The sequence below is a fragment of the Cupressus sempervirens genome, chromosome 9 (genome assembly GCF_028749045.1).
Source record: "Cupressus sempervirens isolate cs-2001-9-10 chromosome 9, ASM2874904v1, whole genome shotgun sequence".
NCBI classification, from domain to species: domain Eukaryota; kingdom Viridiplantae; phylum Streptophyta; class Pinopsida; order Cupressales; family Cupressaceae; genus Cupressus; species Cupressus sempervirens.
This window is the reverse complement of record NC_143126.1, coordinates 349967074-349969972: the sequence shown is the minus strand read 5'-3', so window position 1 is coordinate 349969972 and position 2899 is coordinate 349967074. Positions and strand designations below refer to the sequence as shown.

At 31.9% G+C, this 2899-nt stretch overlaps 1 pseudogene; it reads left to right on the top strand.

Annotated features, from left to right (window-relative positions):
* Positions 1 to 478: 478 nt before the first annotated feature.
* LOC149538751 (nuclear poly(A) polymerase 4-like) lies at positions 479 to 1294 on the top strand (annotated as a pseudogene).
* The last annotated feature ends 1605 nt before the right edge of the window (positions 1295 to 2899 follow it).

The following is a 2899-nucleotide window of genomic DNA, read 5'->3' as shown; positions in this document are numbered from 1 at the left end:
AACTGAATGATTAAAAAGGATACTACAAGTATAATGATTTAAAAGACATAGAATGTGAACACTGTTAGCCAAAGACATAATTGTAATTATTTTTTTTTTAAATAACGTTCCAGAATTAAAGCAGAGAATATAAGGATGAATTGTAGTAATGAATGAAGAAATAAAAAGAAACTGCCGCTAGACTGTTAAGCTGAGAAGAAAAGAAGACAAAAAGAAACAAAGGCAAATTTAGAAGGCAAGTGAATTTGTATTTTTTTTACCTGGATAATGAATGGCATGACAGAAGAGCAGATGCATTAGGTACCAAAAAAAAGGAAATATAGAATTCATAATAATTTAAAAATGCCTCTGAACAAATATCTCAGTTGCAGAGGGGTCGGTGGAATGATGACTTGTCAAAAGAAATTGAAGTAAATTGTGCGCTCTATGCAAGTTGAATAGAATATTGTAATAAATAACATAGACATATTTGACAAAAATGAAACGCTCCATTGATGTTTTAGCTGGTATGCCTGAGGTGTCAGAGTTGAATCATGTTCCAGATGCACATGTACCTGTAATGAAATTTAAGTTTAGGGGTATTTCAATTGATTTGCTATATGCTAGCATTGCTCTCTGTATCATCCCTAATGACTTGGATATATCACAAGAGTCAATACTATACAATTTGGATGAATAGAGTGATCGGAGTTTGAATGGTTGTAGGGTTATTAATCAAATACTTCGTCTTGTTCCAAATGTAAAGAATTTCCGTACTACACTTAGGTGCATCAAATTCTGGGCAAAGCAATGAGGTGTACATTCAAATGTCACAAGATTTTTAGGTGGTGTAAATTGGGCTTTGCTAGTTGCTCATGTCTGTTAGCTTTATCCCAATGCTATTCCAAGCATGTTGGTGTCTCATTTTTTTTGTGTTTATACCTAGTGGTGCTAGCCAAATCCAGTAATGTTGTGTTCAATAGAAGAAGAGGAATTGGGTTTTCCAGTCTGGGATCCTCAAAAAAATCCTCGAGACTGAATTCATCATATGCCTATCATAACGCCAGCTTATCCATGCATGAACTCTAGTTACAATGTATCAACAAGTCCACTTCGTGTGATGATAGAGCAGTTTCAGAAGGGCAATAAAATATGTGAGGATATTGAAATGAATAGATCACAATGGAACACTCTTTTTGAGCCTTACAAGTTCTTTGACACGTACAAAAACTATTTACAAGTAGACATTCTTGTTGTAGATGTAGATGATTTAGGAAAGAGAAACGATAAATACAAGATATTAATGGAAAAATAAAAAAGACTAACAATTTTCAAAAAAAGTTACACAACAGAGAGACGGGGAATAAAATGAATGAAGAATGTTAGTAAAAAATAATGATTAGAGAACGACACCAAAATTCACAAACATAAAGGAATCCTTCCACAAAGAGCATTCAGAAAGAATGAAACGTTAATAAAAATAATAAAGATAAGACTAGCTGAGTGACAGTAAATAATGATGGTTATTGATAGAGCACAACTTGAATGTAAACTCTACAGAGAGAAGGAAGATTGCTTATGATTTTCATTTGTGCATGGAAAAATGGAGTTGCAAAACAATATGGCACAAGGGCATGATACTTGAATCCTCTCTACTTTATTGCATAGGAAAGGAATAAACTTGGTGCAAATAAGAGTGATACCTTAACTACACAACTCTGGGAGCTTACAGAGAGAGTTAAAGTCTAAAAATACATCATTAGATTCATGCAAATGGAAAGGTTTGGATTGAAAACAAAGTTTATAGTTGTAAAGATGTAGGTGCAATGTGATTTGGGAAAAAATATTGAATGAAGCAGCAACCATGCTTAACTATTTGACAAAAATCTCAATACTTTCAAACATTTTACCAAAAGTAGTAATGGTGTCAAACATGAACTAAAAAATGGGTGATCCTTATCCGTCAGGAAAAAACATGAGCATACCCTTCTCCAAAGGTGAACCCCCTCATGAGTTAATAGGAAATTAATGCAGAAAATGTACCCTAATCATTCTCAGAACCAAAAAATTATAAAAAATTTAAATTAAATATCAGAAATTATAGAATGGAACAAATTAGATGTGTTTTAAAAAATTAAAAATAAAACCCTTAGTCTTGCAAAAAAAGCTACAAATAGATTTCCTTTTAAATTTGTAAATAACTATGATTATAATAAACAACCTGCAAGTATAGTGTTAAAGGAATAAAACTAGAGAAAATTTTCTCTTGTTTTGGCAGCAAACCTTCTAAAACAAGAGAGAAAAATTGGTTAGATGATAAAAAAATATGACTATTTTCAATAAACCTTTCAAAGAGGGTTATAATAAAAAAATCTATAGATTGAGTGAAAACCTGCCATGAAAAAAAAAAATAGAAATTGAAGCTTCAAGCTTCTCTTCTCCTCTCAAAAAATATATATCCAATGAGGTAACCTTTACACAAACTCAAACAAGGATTAGGTAGCTCTGATACCATGTTAGAAATAATAAAATCAAAATGAACCAAAAAAATAAAGAATTATAATTTAATCCAAGAGAGTTTGTGATGAACATAATTACCATACTTTATAAGAGCTTTCCAAGATCAACACAAAGGGGGAGACAAGGATTTTGAAAGGGGAAAGCAAAGAAAACCCCTTGTGAATTAAATGAATGAGGCAAATGTCTAAGAATGAAGAAAAAGAGAGAAGGAAACAATGTGGAGCCATAGGGCTCATTACATGAACTACATCGTGATTATATGTTTAGAATGAGATAGAAGCATCTATTATAAAGAGATGAGAAGAGGAGTTATTTGTAACTCCCATGTGAATGATTGTCACATTCATAAGTGTGTGCATAACAAGTGTCATAATCCTCTTAAAGAATAAACTATTTTTCT